The sequence below is a fragment of the Ixodes scapularis genome, unplaced genomic scaffold (assembly GCF_016920785.2).
Source record: "Ixodes scapularis isolate PalLabHiFi unplaced genomic scaffold, ASM1692078v2 PGA_scaffold0__279_contigs__length_252992795, whole genome shotgun sequence".
NCBI lineage: Eukaryota > Metazoa > Arthropoda > Arachnida > Ixodida > Ixodidae > Ixodes > Ixodes scapularis.
Window position 1 is genome coordinate 73,658,974 of NW_024609835.1, and position 20,600 is coordinate 73,679,573.

Sequence of the window (20,600 nt, forward strand, 5' to 3'; positions counted from 1 at the left end):
ACTGTGATTGATATAACGGTCTTCGTGGTTTCGGCATTTCAGGTATATTACAAGAAACCAAGATCAGCTTTCCAAGACTTGTTATTAATAAATCAGTTGCCATTTACCCCGTGAGACGCGTAAACGGCGAATATGATGTCCTATTCCGTTCTATCAATATCCTACATCGTGTCATGGAGTATCACGTTCTCCCAGACTGTATCTGATTAAAATCGTATATGAAGGGCACCGAAAAGCGTGTTGCTTTGGTGTTGTAAAAAGAAAACCGAAGTCGGCGTTGTGTAGCTGGCAACAACTGTGACCGGCAACGAAGAAATCGAAATCGTCCGTGCACCTGTGTTCTCTTGCGCTGTTTCATTCGTAGGGCTCCTTCATTTTCACATTTATGTATTATGCGGTATAGAAATGTAAACTCAGACAAACCTAGGAAGTAATTTCTTAGTCACGCGACCTCGGGAGTCAATTCAAAGGTCGAATGACGCAAATCACGTGGAATAATATACTAATAATGATAATAATAAAATAATTTAGGAGATGTCGCAAAGCTTGCCAATTGAGGAGATGGATCCCGTTGTGAAATAATGCTCTAATTGCTTGCACACACACAGGCACACACACACACACACACGTGTGCCACATTGCGCACGGACTGTTTTCCTGGCGTTATCCTTCCTCAAGGTCACGCTACGAGTCCCCGCACAATGCAGTGCCATTGAGGCCGTTTTTCGGATAAATGAGGGAAGCAGAACGACCTTCAGTTCGGATATAGGTTGCCTGGTAATGCTCGCGCCGCGCGGATATGCGCGGACACATAACGATGCGTGCGGGTGCCTTAAGTTCACCTTTAGAGCGCATGGATTTTTCCTTCAGTCTGCGACTCTAGAGGTGAGCCATGGACGCCAGGTGCAACTTTTTTGCATTTTAGTCAGGGGCTAAAGTGCAACAAAAGAGAAATAAAAACACATAAAGATGCGCGTCAGCTAACCCAGAGAGTCCGTCGACAATCGCAAAATTTTATACGGGCCTCTTTTTACCACATGGCTATACCGGTTGTCGAGATTTGAGGATGGATGTTTACCCAAAGTGCCTCCATTCCTTTGAATGCACAATGTGACATACGTCTTTTGCATTCCTAATGAACTTAAGCTTTCGCCCTTGTGGCTCTAATTTACGGATAATGTTGCCCTAACCTCAAGTACAAAGATTTTGAGAAAGAATGATCTTCGTCGGTTTTCTCGGTATGTGTTCCTTTCAGGGTCGTCCGACTCTCTTTGTGCAAATTCCGCGGTTTTAGAATAATTTTTTTTCCTCATCACCTTCTCCGGCGGTAGCATCAAAGTACGATACTCGACGCAAGATAGTAATCAACATTCCATTCGCAGCTCGTACGGAACGGCCGAATGCGGAGACAGGAGGCTGCGGCGAGGGAGCGAAGCGCGCTCCGCACCGGCATGCCTCGTGAAGCCCGCTCGTGAGGGCCACTCGTGGGGGAAACTTGGTCGGCGGCGGCGGCGTCATGGCGCTTTCGTGCGTGAAATCCGGACCAGGAGAAGAGGCCTTCTTGCCTTTTGTGGGCCCGGCTTCTTCTCGGCGGAGGCTGCGGCGACCTATATGAGGATGTCCTACTGAAACCATTTCCAGCCCGACTGCGAGAGCTGCCGGGGCTCCCTGTTGCAGGGGCATCGCGGTGGCGAGGAGCCCGCCGCGTGCGGTTTTTTGCCTAAAAGGGATAACGACCTTGAGCTTGTGTAATCGGGACCCGTTACTTTATGAGATTGCCCGCTGCGCCGACTTTCCTCGACGCCCAACAAGGCCGCGCCGCCCTGGACGAGAAAGACGACGCGACGTCGCTTCACGCCGCTTAGTTGAGAAATATGTGGTCTGCGCCTTTTGGCTCTAACCATCGCAGACGCAAAATGGGCACTGAACACTACGAGTGTACATAGTGGTTCATTTAAGATCGTTTTATTATGTTACAAAGGCAACATTGACGATGGCTGCCTTATTGTCTGGTCGTTAATGGTGGTGTTTCGCAGGATTGACCGCGAGAAGTGCCGAACTGCTCATCGCCCATATTTGACTGAGATACGCGAAAGCATGAAGGACTATTCGCGACTCCAGCAAAATAGACGCCGCCAAGCGGGAAAACCGGGAACCAGTCGGTCCAGGTCGCTCCGCGCCCCGCCGCGTCTCTGGTGGTTTTCGCGGACACGGACTGTCGGCGTGGGGGCGAGCAATGTAATTTGACGAAGTTCCGAAAATTTCTTAAGTTTGCCTCAGTGTTCTTTAGTGTGGTGAAGCCTCAGTAGATTGTTTCTTTCCATCACGTGTTTGAAAGCCCGTTTACTCCACAACACACGGTCGCGTGCTTTCGATTTCTCGGATGGAGAGGAATCACGGAAAAACATTTTGATTTCTTGTCTGTCTCTAATCACATTCAAAGTGACGACTACTTGGTAACTGATAAGTGGTTTATTTATAAGGATGTAGAACAGTGGACTGAGGACATCAGATGAGGCGTTTCACTGGAGGGTACACCAATGTTACAGTCAAGTTAATGGGAAGGTTCGATAGCTCCTTTTCTTGAGTTTGGTTGTGCTCGATTAGCTTCAAGTTTGAGCCACTAACGCCGGCCGGTGCGTTGGCTATTCATCTTGGCTGCTTTTCGCCGAAAAATACCACACTGAAGAAGTTGGGCTGATTTCGCAATTACTTGATTCAGAAAACCTGCTCGCTGCATATGATTAATGAGGGAATTTATCTGCTTTCAAAAGATGGGGGACGCGTCTCGCAAAGTTAGAAGCTGTCACGGCATTAGGATCTATCGCGCCCTCCAATATTTATATTATAACCCCCGTCGAAGCCAGCAGCAATATACGTCTACATCGCTCAGGTTGACCGGACAAAAAAAAAAAAAAAAATACTCATTTTATCCGTTCAGGATTCGAAGTCAAGTTCAGTGCAGAGAGGTCCGAGTGAATCTCCGATGAAGACTCTCCTCAGTTTGTCCGCATTCGTCTCCGTTCTACCGGCTAGAACCATTTGGCTAAGTTTAAGTAGTATCTCTCTGTCTGTCAAATATACTTTTATTCAGCAGTTCACCTAATAGTTAGTCAACTAAGTTCATATTTCAACCCGAAGAGTATACTAATATCGCTTTAGTGGGACATAGTACGTAATATGATACATAATCCGCATATTCGTCAAAATGACTTCTCGATTGCTACTAAAACCTGAATTTAAATACGACTATCAGCTGCTTAATGAAGCGCCAGCGGGCTAAATGCTCCTTGGCTCAAGAAGCGCTTGCTTAATTTTCGTAATTTTCCTGCAGCCTGTGTTCTTGACCGAGCACGCGACTGGAGCTGTTTCTTGAAACGCGGACACGCACAAAAGCCCAATTTCGTGGAAAGATAAGTCGCATGGTCGAGGCCATGCGAGTTACCTAAAAATTACTCTCGGTGGAACAATTTTGTAGCCATCGCCGCTTTCCTTAGATGATCAAAACTAATTAGAGTCTGTTACCGTTTCTCCGAAGCCCATAGTTTCGGTTTTGAACGAAGTCTTCGAAACGAAAGTTTGACATGAAAAGAACGAAAAACACCGAGAAAACAAAACTATACTCGGCAAGTTTATGCGCACCGGCTAGACTTAACCGTCTCAGTTCAAATACCTATAAAATTGGGCATTAAACAAAAGAAAATCTGTTAAATTGAATGCGCCACCCATTCAGGCGGCCCGGCCGAGCCGACGCGACCTGGACCCAGCCGCCATGTTTGTTTAGTGGTGGCGCCCCCTATACACGAACTCATCTCTGTTACGTCACGGCGCGGTGGTGGCGCGTCGGTCGCACTTCCGGTCTGGGGCTGTGGGCAGAAGTCCCTATGCGAGACGTGTATTCCTGCGTTGTTTTGAAAGGAACCTGACAAAAACCTGCCTTCTCGTCAAAACGCCGCGACTGGGGCTGTACTAAAAGAGTCGAGAAAGGTTTGAAGGCCAGTTTTCATGTGCTCGGTTCGTCCGAGAAGGTGGATATGTGCCGTGAAAAGGAAAAACCAGACGCCGTCGACCACGATTGCTTGGGCAGGAAGCACTTTGGATTGAATTCACGGATACTTCTGATCATCAAATGTATTTGTTTTGTTCTAACATGAACGGCGGAAAACCGTGAGGTTGTACGGACCACCTGCGGACTACGTTCAGTGCGTCTTCAAGTTCAAACGGCCGCTTGACTGTTTAAACTGCCTTCTGCTCTTTCAAACGTTTCTGCTTGTCGTCTGCTCTTTTAGACGACACCGGCCCGTAGACCAAACGTGGGCCCGGTACTTGCGATAAGAAGTAAGTGCAGGCCTCAAAAGACTCAAATTTGAAGGTTGGTAACCAGGCTCGATGTAAACAGTAGATACAAGGATGCATTGATAATTGTTACCAGTGGCCATCACCGACTTGTTATGCCTGATTCACTTGGTCCGATTCTGCTTGAGATTTTCAGCATCGACGTCGACCATCTCAGCTACGGTTCACGCTTTTGCAGCCCGACCGACGTCCGGACTGAAAATTGCGAGCGAAATCTCATCATGCGACTCAGGTTTTAGCGTACATTCTGCGGCGTCCACGCGGAATGAATCGCCGCATGTCACATTATTCACGCGAAGTTTTGCGGTGTAACGAGACTCGGTAATTTCGCTGACGCCGCTGAAGTAGTCAGACCTTGCCAGGAAGATGTAGAATCAACAATGCGAACGCGAAAAAGGGCAGGGGGACTCACACCGACGCCGACAACATCGCATTTCAATGGTTTGTTTATGGGCGACGGCGAGTTTCTTGCCCACACCCCCATCGCGCATGCGCGGCACCGGTGGCGTCCCTTAGGGGCGCTCCGGTTTGTTTGTAAACATGAGTTGGTGTATAGGTCGCTGGAGTCTCACTAAAACTGTGCAGTCCAGCCAAAGCTACATGGGAGAGAGTAGATCCCGACCTGTTAAAGAGGGGGGAAAGGAGGAACGGGAAACTCTCAACCCTTCTCTCTCGTTCCCCCTTTCCCTCCTCTTGAACAGGCTGGCATACGCTTCCCCCTGTAGCTTTGGCTGTACTGCACGGTTTTAGTGACACGGAGTGTAAATTCTGAATGCTTATAGACCTTTTCTGCAAGTGCGCCGCCATCTTGAATTGACGTCACTTCCAGTATGGGCGAAAACATTGTTTTGCGTTTGCCACGCCAATAAAAGGCATTTAGGATATAAGCGTAACCGTCACACTTTTTCGTTTTGCCTCCCCTTTATTTTTTTACTATTTGCAGGTTGAAACGTTGGATTATTTTTTCGTCGCCCATACCGGATACGCCTTTTAGGTGGCTGGGGACGAGAGTACACAGAAAAGGTCTATATGCGGTGGAAACAGATATATTCATACATGGGGAAAGTTCGCGGAACATTGTGATTTGAGTCTGTTGCTCCCTGTCGGAAGTCTACCTTGGTAGGACGGAGACTTTGTTTGAGACGAAAGTAGTCAAATCTTACGTAAAACAAAATCATAGTGATCAAGCGTAATTGTGTTTATGCATCTGTTGGCAATGCCTTAAACAAGGCTGTCCGAGATGAGCTATTGGGCAGGTTACGAAAGCTCGTATTATTTATACTAGTTCTCACTAGAACCAAGTTCGACAGATTTGGTGAATCTACACAAGCCAACGAATATAGTTTGGCGGTTGTCTCTACAGGCCCTGCTTCGTAACTGCTTGGGCACAAACAAGCTAGTGTCTGTTGTTCTATTTGTCATGTTACGTCCAATGTATAAGGCACCCTCGCATTCAAACGTCTAAGTGAAAACGTAGACTGAACTAATTTAATCCAACAAACCGTAGGTAAGATCCGCACTGTATCGCCCATCGTGTTGTGCTCTTCCTGTGACAGTGTTATAGAGCGCGTCGGTAGCTGGTTGCAGGCGTTCCTACTCGAAAATATGGTCAACAATAAGAGAAGCAAGGGCTAAATATTTGCGTAAATATCAGTGATATTTGAAGACACCCGTACATGTTCCAGAAGTAGCAACAGCACTCCTGCTCACGGAAGAAAGGAAAGTGCTTGGAACACCTGCGTGACCATTTGGTCTCTTTCGACTGTAATGCTTTCGACTGATATGAGGTAAGAAAAATGTATATTGCATGCCTCCAGTGGTGACGTTGCCCACACATAACAACTGTGCATTATATTCGACGAACAAAATGTGCGCCGCTAGGTTCTGGTACGCTACAAGTGTAACCTCAAAGATGCACGAAATTAAAATATCGCGCCCAATACTGCCAGTTAATATTATTCTGCAAGTAATATCTTTCAAAGTTCACACTCGACCGTCTTCAGTGCAATAAACCACTCGCGTCTGTCGAACATTTGATAAGTTTGTAAATGAGAACAGCCTTGCAAAGTATCAGGTAAGTCTGCGCCTAAACTATGCTAAATCTAGACGAATGCTGAGCATATCTAGTAATACTTCTAGTATTTCTATAGCGGCAATCGTTAGAAATTAGGAGACGAAAAACAAAATTTAATTCGAAACAAAATAAAGTTTTTTTTTCTGAAATCATTTTTCATTTCAAATCGAACACACAGGCCGGGGTGGGTATTTGCACTTTTTTTTTAATTAAAAAAAAATATATATATATATATTTATATATGAGCCCCATGTCTAAACAAAAAAAATTCTTAATTTTTTTTTTTTTTTACGGAAAATATTAGGTGCTACGAGGTGAAAATCTAAATTTGTGTGATTGATTTTTGTACAAGGTTCTGTTACTTGTTTTGCTTACTGAAAATATTGAAATATTTATAGAATTTTGGTGTACACCAAGTATATTTTGTTATATACTTGAAAAATGAGCCAAATTCCATTACCGAGATAAACATTGTCAAACATTGTACCTTTGATGTTCGGGTGACATATTTAGAGCCTTGTATTTCCATATTCTTTTTAATTATCGCTTACTGTCCTCGTTTTGTCCCATCTGTGGGTTCGGGCTCATAGTACTTTTGTTTGATTTATGTTCACGAATTATTTTATATTATTTTCAAACTTTATAAAAACTTAAATTTGTTCAATTTGGCGCGATCCTAATGTCCCCCCTTTTTTTTGCTGTATTTTCGCTAGAAGACGTCAAAATCAGATCTATGCACCGGAATCAGCGAAAAGCTAGGTTCCGCAAATATGCATTGTTTCAATATTTATACATTTTATAATCGGGGTCAAACTTCTGTGGAAATGAAGTCAAAAGTAGGAGCGCGTGCGTTTGCCTAACTTGAGCGCCGATCGAAGCTGTGCAGGAGCGCGTTTCGAGGAGCGCGAGTGCTCAGCTTCAATCGGCGATCAAAGTGCACGAGCGCACGTGCTCCTGCTTTTCCCTGCATTGCCACAGAAAGTTGACCTCGAGGTTAGTTTTCAACCCGCACGGTTGAAAGCTAACTATTTGTGACACATCAATGAAAAGAGTCGTGTTTGGATGAATAATGCCATTGGACTAAATTAAAGGGTTCCACCCTATCTGCCACACAAAAAGATCCACCCATATTTTTGTGTTCAGATTATTTTTCAAACAAACGCACTTCCGCTAGGGTTGAAAGCCCTTAGAACTAGTTTGAATGCCCACCTTCAAGGTAAACGCTTCTTCCTTCTTTTCAATTGACGAAGGTCAGCAATACTTAGTTTTCTTTAGACCATTTGGTCGAAACGTAGTTTCTCTCATCTTTTCGGGCACTTCTCTTTCCCTTCATATCCCTACTAATGTGACCAGCATGGTGACAACGCCCCTTGAAACATGCATCCCCCCATCCCTAGCGCAAACGCCTAGCCCGCTATCACTTAGCCGCGGTTCCTTTAGTGAGGAGTTTTCGTGGACCGCGTTTTCCCCCTCCGCTAAGCCCTCCGCTACGAAGAAGCCGCGCCTGCGCGCCGACGGCCTTGACTGTAGAGTTCCGGGTTTCGTAGCGGGTTGCAGAGAGCGTTGCGCGACGGCGAAAACCATCTACGAAAACTCCCCAATATTTCCCTGTCTGTTTGCCACATTCTGCTACCACTACGTTGGCTTGCGTTGTCGCAATATACGCGCTGTTCATACACATCGCGTGCGTAAGGGAGGAAGTGGCCGAGTGGGCTAACGAGTCTCAGCTCGGAGCGTGGAGCGAAAGCTTGCGCTGGGAACCTCCTGGGTTCGATCCCCGCCGCCCCCGCCCGTTTCGATTTGGATGAGTTTCGTATTGGCATGCGTTCGTGTGATCACTACTGCGTGATGCACGTTAAAAACCTCAGGTTAGCGGTTGTACCGCACTGGCTAAATTTCTCATCTGCAGCTAAGAGACCGATTACCCGTTGAGGCGCATCTCCATCAAGGCTGCATAAACATAAAGAGCAAGCCAATTTTTTTTTTTTCATCGCGTGCGTTCGGCTGTTGAAGAGCCGTACCGTCCTTGCAAGTTTTCTATTCGTGTTCTTGTCTTGAGGAGAAATTTACCAACTCGATCGTCAAAACTGTTAAAGCCACACCAACGATAATATTTAGAAGGACGAAAGTTGTCCTGGTGCCATAGCGACGCAGCTATAGCATTGACGTTTCCTGCTCCATACCTTTACAGTCGAAGTTGATCCTACACGCTTCGGTCAATGGCCAACTTTCGCAGTTCTAGTCAAGTGTTCTGCACTGACTACGATGGTCCCATAAAAACAAGATATATCGGAATGAACGTTTTCGCTCTGAGAAGGACCGGAACAAGAATCTGCTTATAGGCCTGACGTACACTTCACGCTTTCTACTTTTGCCCGAATTCTCCTTTCGTATATCCTCTCCGCTGTTTCCCTTGCCCGAACTTAACTCCCCTCGAAGCTTAGGAGAGTGGAGCGCTAAGAGGATTATCTTCCCTGCAGAAAACCGAGGTTGTACGTCGGTCTTTAAGCCAGCCAGACAGCCCCAGCCCCAGCCCCAGCCCCAGCCCCAGCCCCAGCCCCCCCCCCCCCCTCCCCCCACACACACACACACAGCATTCCAGCAGTGAGGGATAATGACATGTCGTGCCAGAATTGTTTCGCACGTCTGGGGGAGAAACTTTCTGTGTTCCGTGCCTGCGAATCAAGCCCAAGTTCATGCCCAAGCGCTGTCTTCGAGAATGAGTTACTGAGAGACATGAATAACGATTTCTATATACTAGAGACAACTCCACTGAGGGTGCCGTCGGCAATTAATACGAAATACCGAAAATCCCACGTGAAAAGAAAGCAAAGTCAAGCAGAAATAACTTTCAGTAGAAATGTCTAAAAAAAATGGCTACTGTGTATGGCACAGAACCAAGCAGCTCAAGACTCCCAACAAATCGTTCTAGCTTCACTTGAGGCGACTGGCGGCTCAATGTCTGTCTAGCTTTTGTCAAGGCGCTGACGAACCGGAAGAGCTGCCAGCTATTGACGCTTATACCTACCACCGTTACTTTTACTGAAACAAGAAAATTAATTCCAGAGGCATCAAAATACCGTCGCGATTGAGTACTATACCAACGATGCTTTTGATTGTTCATTCAGATTTTGAACAAAATAGGTGCTATAAACAACATTAAGAATGCCAAGAGAAAAGTAGTAATAAGAAGATTCACGACAGGGTCTATTAGGGAGATGTACCTAATGCTCAAGACTCAAGGCTCAAGACTTAGAGACTAAATTAAGGATAACGAAATTTCACTCGTTCCGTCCGATGTGGGCGGAGATGAATCCGAAACAAACAGTATGCGCCTGCGTGTGCCGCAAGAATTTTGAACTTTGTTTGTTTCGCCTTGAACTCTTTGTTCGAAGAAGCAATCACAAAGCAGAAGTTGTTGTCTATGTGCCTTCGTTCGGATCCGACGCGCGCTTGTTTGGGTTTGAGAGAGAGGAATGGCCGAACACCCGTAATCTTACGTTAGAACTTTTCGAAAATCTTGAAAAGGAGGTAGTAACATTCTGCGTGTGGAAGTAAGGATATCTAATCGATAAGACAACTCAACCACATGTCTTTCTTGAAGAAATTCAAAACTGAACATTTCGGTTCATTACGCATGATTACATTCGGAAACTTGAAAGAGATGAAATTCGGCTAGTGAAAAGCGAAGTAACTAAGAAGCGCGTTGTGCTTCATTTTGATTTTGCCAAGAAGTGGACTGTTTCACTACCGAATTAAATTCAAGAGTTCCATTGGCACAAACACCAGTTTTCGATTTTCACGTGCTTCGCATCAACAGCTAAAGGTCTCCGGAGCTTCGGCGTCGTGTCTGAAGACCTCTGCCACGACTGATCACATGCACTGCTGGCAATTCTAAGGTTTAAAGAATGGCTGGAAGACAACGTTCCGGTTTATTCAAGCGTCATATATGTTTTTGCTGGAGGCAGGGGCGGATCCAGAACTCCGTTTTGGAGGGGGCGGAAAATTTGTAAGCATACTATTCTCCCATTCTTTCGTGTGCACCGGGGGGCCCACCCATGTCAAATTGCCTTCCGAGAAGGGGGGAAGGGGGGGGGGCGGCCGCCCCCGTCGCCACCCCCCCCCCCCTCCCCCCTTGGATCCGCCCCTGGGTGGAGGTGCATCTCACTTTTAAAACCGATACCAGCTCTTCAAGTTCAAGCACAACGGCTCTGATACAGATAAGCATTTGTTATTCCCCCACCTAACCTCCTTTTATCCCTCCACTCTAACACCCCCCCCCCCCCCCCCCCCCCGAGAGTCAGTGACAAAAGAGCCTCTTGCGCATACACCGAGTGACTCTCTCCTCCCACCCCCCTCTCCCCCTTTTTCACCTACAACGCGTACTATTACTACTCTCGGCATCCGGCCACGGCAAGAACTCATGCGACGGAGTTGGTGACTTACTCAAGCACCTCGCCACACTGAACAATTTTCACTACCGAGACGAGGTCTTAATAAGGACGTCGCAGGGCTTCGTCTAAGAAATCCAGAAACAAACACGAAACGTCGCCTTTTAAAACGTATCAAAATAAGACGTTGAGACATGCAGGCAATACAGGAAAGAACAGTGGGCATCTCTAGGTGCTCACAAAAAGACAGGCTCTTCGCACGTTTGGTCCGAAATTCAACTCCCCGGTCAAGAATCTGAGGTGACATTGACTCGAAGTGTTCTGTCTCGTCCCTGACCTCGGCGTGACCATACGTACAAGAAAGAAGGGAAGTAACTGAATAAGTGACTGCTATCGTTGTCTGGTAAATAGTTTCTTGTTTGCGAACTGGATGAACCAATATGCACACCTTATTGCGCTTCACGTGGACGTTGAAAATTGCGTCCTCAAATGTGTGTAACTATAGTAACTGAAAGAGGAGTCAGGCCGGGCACGGGCGAGCTGGAGAATATTAAGCAACATAATAAAACCGGAGACACCAAACAAGAAGGACACACACCACACCATTGCTTGTGTGGTTCTTGTTCCGTGTCTCAAGTTTTATTATGTTGCGTATCCAGTATATTTAATTATATTTATTAACTTATTTCAAACAAACAGCGTGTGTTCTGCTATATAGCGTGCTTGTTTCATGTGAATGTTTATAATAAGCATTTATATTATATCTCATTTATAATTTATAGTTCTTATTGGCCAATTCTTGTTCCTAGCGTTCTCAATAAACCACTCTCGTCTCCGATCCTAGATTTAATTCTGGTACCCACAAGCATACAAAGGCAGAACGAGCGGCTAATATCTCTGTATACCCGGTTATTCATTCAATTGGTTTTTACACTCCTTATAAGTAGGGTTCTGCGTTTTTTGCTAAATCCGATGAAATGCGAGACACGCCGGTAAAAAAAATGGCGATTCGGATCTATCCGATAAACCCCGAATTTCGAGTCAGCCAGTTCAATAAGCTCCATTGCTCCTTCCTTTTTTTTTTTTTCGGACACCTTGGCGCTTTTATTTTTGTTTTAACCTTTGTGCATAAGCTCCACAGAAAATGTATTTTGGCCACCTGTCAACGAAACGTGTCATTAAATCTCTACGGCTATAGACGAATATGATATCATGTATTAAAACACTGCTGGCCAAAATTTGCAAACTGCTGGTTTCTGACTTTTATTCGCTGCAGATAAAAGTCGAAAACTCCGAATTTTTGTGTAACATAAAAGAAAGCTACGAAAAACTCCGAATTTATTTGAGAAAATAAACTCCTGTAAACACCCTCCAAATTTGCTCAAAAAGAAACCTCCAAAACGCAGAATCATACTTATAAACCTAGGCTTTGCGTTTTTATACTGGAACCTAAAACAAATATTCAGTTCAGATCTGTTTCATTACAATAATATACATCTTTAATAAAGTTAAATGATAATATTCCCTCAAAACGACTCTTCTAATTAAGGCGGTACCAACCTGCAGTCTTTCAGGCTAAAAGTTAAAAGGTACAAAGCCTGCAACGAAACCAACTTCCGGAATTTAGCTCTATGACGATTCCGGTGCATGGATATGTTTTGGCGTCTTCTAGCGAAACTACAAGAAAAAAAGGGGGAATTCGGATCACGCCATACACAATCAATATGACTAAGAATTATCAAAAATATTTTTAAATTTTTTTTAAATCATTTTTTAATAAAACAGCTTCAAAATTAGACTTAATTTAAATTTTTATGAAGTTCTAAAATTAATATCAAATAATTTTGTCAGTATAAATCAAACAAAAGCACTATCATTATATAGCCCACGAATGGGACTGCACGAGGGCAGTATTTGGTAAGCGCTAATTAAAAAGAATATGGTCATGCAAGGATCTCGTGAATGGAATTTGGCTTATTTGTCAAGTGCATAACTGAAAACACTTGCCATTTAATAGATTTCCACGAAAAAAATATATAAATATTTATTACTTTCAGTATGCATAACAAGTAACAAAAAAGGTACAAAAACATAAACACACAATGATTTTCACCATGCTCCTCCTAATAGTTTTCATGAAGCGTCTTTTTTTAATTAGATTTGTGTTTTTTTAGGCATGGCGCTATTGTATATATTTAATTGACAACAATCCAAATACCCACCCCGATTGTGTTCAATTTGAAATGAAACGACCCTAAAATAAAAATTAAGGTGCATTCATAAAATGGAACTCTCTTTAAATATTTGCTACTAAACATAGTTTTAATGGAAGAAGCGAAGAATCGGGAAAGTAAAAAACTATGAGAGCAAGAGTGAATCCGCATGTCTTTTACAACAAACTGTCCTCTGGCGTCATAAAAAAAAAAAAAAAAAAAAAAAAAAAAAAAATTGCGCAAATATATAATGGTCAGAAAAACGAAGTAAAGGGAATAAATTAGCCGAATAGTGACGTGCAAGGTTTTGTGATTAAAATGGTGAGGGTCACGTTTGGGGAACTCTGAGAATGTTGAAGTGGAAAAACAAGGCTAGTAAAATCAGTATAACTTTGGCAATGCGAGCAATCAGGGACAGGAATTAACATAGTAAAAACAACCCGAGGCTGGGAAAAAGAAAGGACAAACAAACGCAGGTCTCAAACAGAGCTGAATTTAATTGACAACAGTTGGTGTTTACATTTGCCTTAAGAACCCATACAAATATGAAAGAAACGTAGGAACGAAAATAACCCTTTCATATTTGAATGGGTTCCTGAAGGCTATATAAACACCAACTGCCGTCAGATAAATTCAGCTGTGTTTGAGACCTGTGTTAGTTCGGCCTTTCTTTTTCCCAGTCTCGGGGTGTTTTTACTTTATGTTCAACTATCAGCAGCTCGTTTGCAGCCTTAGCCTTCAGTCCATATAGAGGGATCATATCAATTGATTCATTTCAAGGAGCAACGGCCCACGGGCACCACTCTTCATCCATTTTTCACTGCCACATTGAACGCCGCATGATATGAGCATGAGTATACATTGTTACGCGAACCTTGTTCAAGCGTGAAAACGAACGGAAAAATAGCTGTCTCTCTTCATGCAAATGTTCAAGATACTTCTTAAATGTGAAAATACCGTCTCCCAGTTGGTTTGAACGGTCCGTCGGCATTGGAAACAAATTATAATATTATATGGACCTCGCACTGACAGAAGATATTTTTTTTGTCAAATAAATCGCAAGTAATCTATGTGTTACTAACCTGGGTACAAGCCCACATATTTGAAGACGAGCGCCCATGTGGTGGACGTGAGGACGCATAGATACGAGTGCTGCGTTCATTCCTGGCTCTAGTCCGATGTACATGGTACTGACCCTTAATGGCTGTACCGCAGATTATTTGCGCCATTCAAACTAAAACAAACAAAAATTATACAGGAAGCACAAAAAAAAAATCGATTTCTTGCCGTCCGTTGGCGTACTAAGTTCAAAACGCCCGATAAAATTTAGCAACATTTCTACCGACGTAATGAGTACGGAAATTCCGCAAGATGGCACAGTGCAGATTTTGCCAGTCCCAACAATGACAGGGTTCTAAGCCACGGAGGAACCTTGAGACACTGCTCCGAGTCACCGATATAAATGCTCTCTCCCTCTCCCTTTTTCTGTTATCCAAAACCAACACGAATCTTGAGGCATTTTTTTCTACAACGAAGGAACACTGTGCTGTGCTCTCCACGTTACTCCAAACTGTACCGTTATTGCTGCGAAAAACTAAAGATAAAAATAAAGAACAATAAAGCCCGCTAGAGTCTACTACCATCGGATTTGACGGCATTCCATGAAAATACCAAACATTCTGTCACGGGTGCCTCGTTGTGGACTAGAGTAACGACAGTTTAGCCATCCTGGTGCTTAAAATCATGGTGGAGAATTATCTGAAGCTGTGTCTGAAATCGCAGGAAACGCTTTTCCGTCCTCCAGACATGTTAAGCAGTTCGCGAGCGAGCACAACGATATCACCTGAGCTTCCTAACACCGCACCTCAAGGTGTGGAAGTCGCATCTTTGAATTAGGATGATGGACAGTTACATCTGCTCTGCACTAAGCACCAAGATGGCGGCGCCCACTAGCAGATGGAGGCCGGAGTGCCGATAGTCTAAGCGTAGCTCATTTAGTGACTCTAGTTGTGGAAAGTGTGAATATCGGTGTGTATAATATCACGACTCAATGTCAATAATCGTCCATTCATCGTGAACTCGATTAAACTACTGAACTTTGAACACATGGCAGCAATCGTCGATAAAATTGGCCCACAAAAGAAGGGGATGTGCTCGGTGGGACGCACTGAACTTCTAGTAGCCGATAACGTATCTGTGTTCGAATCGTCCCTCCCCACTACTTGACCCATGTGGGGAGATGACGATGTGCATACCAATCCGTCGTCAAATGAAATGTCACAAATACGTTTTTACCACGATATGCAGGGACGTAATAGTAAACAAAAAAACAGTAAGAAAAGTTATAATTAATTGACACCGACTCACCTTTTCGTCGACTCGTCCCAACCATAGAGTAAATGCCGTGACGGCGCAAAAAAAAACTCTTCACGACCACCAAAACCGCCGCGCCATTCCGGCCACTCGCCGTCTCACTCCAGGCACGCCGCTGTCCACTCGGGATCTCCAGCCAGCACAAGGACGAATGAAGGGGCACACTTTCTCGAGCACGGTCCCGTTGCCCGAAACGCGCGGCGCACTTGCCGCCCCCAGTGGGCCGGACCCGCCGAGGCCTTGAGGAGCGCAGCCGTCAGTCGCGCGACGCCGGCAGACGGGGCGAGCGCCTGGGGCGATCGGTCCAGGAACTGGGTTAGGGCTTCCTCGGCGCCACCGCTGTCACTCGGTCAAGTGCGCGCAGTTTCCAGAGGCGTGAGTCGGCGTCCTCCCCCCCTCGTCGGCGCACGACAACCGACGCTCCGGCTCTGATGCCGATCGCGGGGAGCCGCTCTTTCGGGGGGACCGAGGAGGGGGGGGTCAAGAGAGGGGCGCGCGAATCCAGGTCAAACCGAGCCGACCGGAGAGGAAGCGAGCGACGACTCTCCGGCGGCTCCTCGCTTTTGGAAGGAGGTCTGTACTCTGGTTCACATTGCGATGGACCCGAACACACGCTACGAGCCTCTCGAAGCCAATCCGGTGACACGCGATTGGCACGTAACCTTCGGAAGGGGAGCAGCAAGGTGTACGGCGCGTAGTGACGTAATAAGCTGACAACACTGGATTGGCTTGGGACGGTTCGTAACGTCCGCTGCGGTCCATCAGAGGGGAAACGGAGTACACCTGGTGTGCGTGTTTGGGGGGGGGGGGGGGGGAGAGAGGGGGAGGGGGACTTCTCCCTCTCCTCCCCCTGTTCTCGGCCTTCCTCATTTTATTTGAATTTCGTTTATCCGTGTCGAAAGCGTGGGTTACTGATTGCCCCTCCTTGCGATGCGGCACACGTGCTTCGGGTAGTTGGAGATGCCCGGCCTGCTGGAGTATTCGTACACCTCCGGACACGCGGCCGCTGCAGAGCGAGGGTCCTCCTCCACTCTGGAGCTGCCTCCGGATGGCCGTATCGTTGTGTGACCGATGCCTGGCTTCTGGCCTGTTTCGTGTGTCTAATGAGCAGCCCCGCGTAACGGTCTAAATCCGCCAGATAAGGAGCTTGGGTTGTTTCTGCCGGCTGCGTGGGCTGGCTGGGTCAGCTACGTGAACTCTAGTCGAGAGAACTGCCTAATGTGCTAGTCATTGAGGAAAATATCGATATAAAAAAATACGGTACCGCGTTTAATATTGTATTTGCAAGGCGAAAGAAACTTGACAAATGTCAGATACAGAGGGTCTTTTCGCTCTGTTGTTATGTTTCTCTTTTCCCCGTTTATCAACATTTGGATTATCGTTGCTTTTCGTTAAATTAATTATTATTTATTGGGACGTGTGCTCGAATACCGCATAAATTCTGTTGACAAAAATATTAGAACAGCGATCACTGTCCTCAGGAGAGTGACACACCCGGACGGCATGAAAATATAATTTGCGTGACACTGTCTTTCCCCTCAAACAAGATTGACACCTATTTGGAAAACTTTGTCATTGAACACTTAACAACCCCCCCCCCCCCCTTTTTTTTCCTTCCAATATGCAAAAAGAAAATGCTTTTTTTCGAAGATCGTTCGCGTGTTTTCTAATGAGAGTCTTTTCAGCGGAGGATGCAAGAATTACTGAAGTAGATAAACCACTGTTGAGTTTGAAAAACTGTCACCAAAACAAAAGAAGAGGTTCTTGGTTGTCTTTGGAGTCAAGGGCCTTTGCTTTTCGCACGTATTTTGACCGAACCCGGCTTATGTAGGACCTTGTTCTGACCAGCTTACCCCAACAGACCTAAAAAACTAACATAACAAAAAAAAAGAGTTGAGGGGCGAAAGAAAAAGCACTTACACTACTCGTGAAAGGGATCAGACCCGGGATTATGCAGGCTGGAATAAGACGCACTGGAAATACCCCTGAATGCGTGAACTCCTGATCTCACTTTCCATCCGGACCTAAACGACCCAAGAAAACACACAAGGCCGCTGAAAAAGAAAAAAAAAAGAAAAAAAAAGAAAGGGGGGGGGGTGTTTTGCAAGAGTTCCGTTTCGACCGCAAATCTTTGGTCAAGGTGTGCGAAGCATTCCAGCCCACTCAGCGGAGACGGGAGCCGGTCCAAGCGCAACCTTGCCTAATACAGCGGGGGATTACAGAAACTATAAAGAAAAAGAGCAGAAAGGAAAAACGAAGACTGCTGTCACAGCTGGGCGAACTCGCAGTCACCAGAACCTTCGCGAGCAATTTGGAGGGGGGAGGCACCACCAGCAGACGCCGACAAGAAACATTTTAATGCACGTTGGAGGATCCTGTTTCACGATTGGACAGATACCCGGGCCTCTTGCTTGGCGGCCGGTGTTTGTTCTAGCAGTTGTTTCGTTTGTTTTGTTTTGTTCCACAGCAGCGAACGGACAGGCTAGCCGGCGGCTCCGACGAAGAAGGTCAGCCCGTCGCGGCAACAGTGGCGACGCCGGAGCGATTTCACCGGGCCACCTACCTACCTACTTTCCCGCTGCTCCGGGTGCGCGGAGAGCGATGTGCCCTTTAAAACGGGATTCCCGAGAAGAAACCCATCATCATCGTATCGCCCTCGCTATCGGCCGCTCAGAAACCGGGCTCGAACTGCGTCCCTTTGTAGTCTGACGCGTCTTCGTTTACAACGGGGGCGTTTGTCTTTGCCTCCCGAGATTCGTGAAAGGACGCCGGATCGAGGTTCAGAGCGTACGACGTGAGTTTGTGGCGAGATGTTTCCGTCGACTCTGACTCAAAAACGCAGTTCCGAGCATCCTCTCGTCGTTCCGCAGCCAATGAGATAGTGGCATGGGCCAACATTAAGGGCGGCAGGCGGTGTCTTTCGAACGCCCGGCCTTGAGCATGCTCTCTGTGCCTTCCACCGTGCTTCGACTGCGTGCGCGCGTGCTTGACGTGCACGCGACGCCGAAGCGTTGTGGAAGGTTGGAAGCTCACGCTGGACGCGGGACAACTCACCTCCTTGCCGCTCTCACTTTGCCGAGGACTATACAAGCAAAACCTTTAACAAACTTGTTCAGCACGCTTAAAAAATACTAGGTCATGCGTTTACATCATCTGCTCGTCGTTTTTATGCTGCAATAAATTCTTATGAAAAAAAAAAAAAGAAATAGATGATACATCACTCAGGGGACAATATAACTGTAATGTTTGTTAATTACTTTAACACTTAGTTAATCTCAAAGATTTTTCCCCATCCTCTGACCTTTCTGCTCTAAGCTTAAGTCCTCTTTCCGATAGACCGTCACACTAAGAGCCTTAAAGTCCTGTAGTGTCTGGTTAACTCGTCACGTCTCTCCTCATTAGACACATACATAAGGTTTCACATAGCGTCATCAGCGAGGAGCCACCATGACCTAAACATTTCACCGTTTTATGCGCGTACTGACATGTTTAAATAAAGTTTTTTTTTTTCTTGGAATCTGCTACCCGGTAACATCCGTTCATTTCCGTGCGCGGTTCCGTTTCCGTGTGCGGTTAACAGCGGTTGAACTCTTTTTACTATGTTTTATGTTTTTTCTGTCTTATTCAATATTGAATTGTGATTCCCAACTCCCCCCCCCCCCTCCCCCCCCCCCCCCCCACACACACACACACATTCCTGCAGTATGCAAAAAATGGGACTAGAGTATGTAAAAAAAAACTGAAAAAAAAAGAAATACATGGAGAAGAGCTGGTGAATTTTCCACATATAAAAAAACCCGAAACCCTCCGTCTCTGTTGCAAACGGCTCGTTGGCAAAAGGGACATCCGTGGGCCCCTGGACTGTTTCGGTTACGGACGTCTCTGTCGGGAATTCGGGGTACATTTCAGACCAATCAAATGTTTTAAAAATGACGTTTTTTTTTTTGTTTTTTTTTGTTTTTTTTTTTAGACATGCGGGTAATTGTTGTCGTTTCCCACGAGCGTCTCGTTGTGAACCCGAATGACAGCAACCAAACGAACTCTCTAGCAACTGACACAACGCGGGAATGCGGCGAGGACCTCTGAAAAATGAGGGAATGGAAACAGCCAATATTCCTTAATGAGCTGCGAGCCAGGTGTCGGGGTTCTTGATTGCCCTATAAGGTGATTAATCATAAGGCATGTTTGTTGCCCGACGCGGAGAGCATCTTAAATCTTTAACTTTAACGGGAAAATCCGGATTGGTCGGCAGGGTCTCCACGTCACAGCCCCATGACATTGCGCAACAATTTCAAACAACCCGCAAAGCTCACGTGAAATGTGACGTCAGCCGTAGAAGCTTTAAAGAGACACTGACACCCCCCAAAAATTTGTTTTGCTTTTTCGTCAGGCGATTTATTATGGTGTCGGAACACTACTCAATAAATATTTTGCTACAAAGTCACGTATTTTTTTAATAAAGCCAAAAAACGCAACTGCTCGAAACCGAAACCAAAACTCCCGCACCGCACGAAGAAGTGGAGAGCATAGAGTGGAGTGGCGGAACTCACGTGGCTACACCCGACCGTGCGGTTTTTTTTGTTTTTTTTTTTCTCCGCAGGTGGCAGACAAATGCGTTCGTTCGCCGTACGACTCCTTTGCAGTTATGTTTGTTCCGCTGGCTGTTCTGTACTTCAAAATGAGTTGTTTTGTATATTTAAGTGTTGGCAATTAGTAGCGAGTGCCCGAGTGCCGTGGTGAATTTCCGTGATCGGCTTCGAAAAGAATACTCCCAAGATGTTGCGTGAAGAGTGACCTCACATGTCCTGCATCTGAAAGTGGCATTGTGCGGCATTGTGCGACAGAGTTTCCGAAAGATCAACGGGATCGGGATCAATGTCTTGCTGCAATTCCTGTAGAACAGTTACGGGAACTTCGGAAAGCGGACGCTTCCCGATTCATATGCTCCTTGCATTATGTGGAGAGTGACTACATTGAGTTCGCAGCTGTCAAAAATGGAATTCCATACTATTTAGCTCAGCGACGTATCGTCCACATTAATTGTTTTTTTCTTTTCAGTGATAATTGTAAAAAAAAAAAAAAGAAAAAATGTAAACATCGCAAAATGCTTGACAAAAAAAAAAAAAAAAAAAAAAAAAAAGGTGCACCCACATTAGGGATCGAACCCGTGCCTTCTGCGTGTGAAGCGGACGT

At 45.6% G+C, this 20,600-nt stretch overlaps 1 protein-coding gene across 2 annotated transcripts in view; it reads right to left on the minus strand.

Annotated features, from left to right (window-relative positions):
* LOC8053104 (serine proteinase stubble) overlaps window positions 1–15,717 on the minus strand; it is an 85,168-nt gene extending 69,451 nt beyond the window's left edge. For both annotated transcript variants that reach the window (XM_042288799.1, XM_029982450.4), the window contains exon 1: window positions 15,402–15,717. The gene's annotated coding sequence lies outside the window, so the exon portion shown is untranslated. The remainder of the gene's footprint in view (window positions 1–15,401) is intronic.
* Window positions 15,718–20,600: the final 4,883 nt, after the last annotated feature.